This window comes from Octodon degus, unplaced genomic scaffold (genome assembly GCF_000260255.1).
Source record: "Octodon degus isolate 3935 unplaced genomic scaffold, OctDeg1.0 scaffold00153, whole genome shotgun sequence".
NCBI lineage: Eukaryota > Metazoa > Chordata > Mammalia > Rodentia > Octodontidae > Octodon > Octodon degus.
The window spans coordinates 3056541-3057336 of NW_004524729.1; positions in this window are offsets into that span (position 1 = coordinate 3056541).

Here is a 796-nt window from a genome sequence, read left to right on the forward strand (position 1 = left end):
GCGCTCCCGCATCCACCCGGCGCGGTGGCCGGGGGGTGGCTCCCGCGCGTCGGGGCCCGGGCCCTCCGGGCGGCCCGATCCCAGCCTCCTCGGGGGCCCTGGCGGGTACACCGGGGCCCGCGAGCCCGGCTTCGCCCGCAGCTTCCACTTCGAGAGCACTTTGTGAAAGTTGGCGAAGTTGGTTTCAAGATGGCTCCTCCGCGCGTCCCGGGAGGGCGCCGCGCATCCACCTGCGGCGCAGCGGCTCCAGGTGGCTCTAGCGCGGCGCGGGCCGTGGGAAGCGAGGCGGGCAACGATCCCGGAGCGGCCGACCCCTTCTCCCGCAGCGCCGACGCGCATTCCCCGCGGTCGGCTGTGCCGGGGCTGTGCGCTCGGCCCGCGCCCCTGCGCGCTCTCCCCGCCCCCGGCCCCGCCCCACCCAGCCTGCAGCTTATTGTTTAGCGCGGGGGGGGGGGGGCTGGCCCTGGCGGGGGGGGGGAGACAGCCAGGAGGTGCGCGCCCCGAGGGTCGCCATGGAGACGCCGGGGGCGCGGCCGGGAGAGGCTTGGGGGCCGGACCCACCCCCGCGGCCTGCCCACCTAGCTCCCGGGGGGGCGGGGCCGAGGGTCCGGAGCGGAAAGGCTGGGTCGGGCCGGTGGGTTAGGCAACCAGGGGGTGGTGGCTTAGCTTGTTGTGGCCCCCCGCCACGGTCCAGAGCCTAATAGCCCACCCCCACCCTGGCTGACCCGCAGAGACCCCCAGCTAGGCTCCCGAGGCGGGTGACAGGGACAGAGGTGGCCAGAGTGCATTCAGAGCC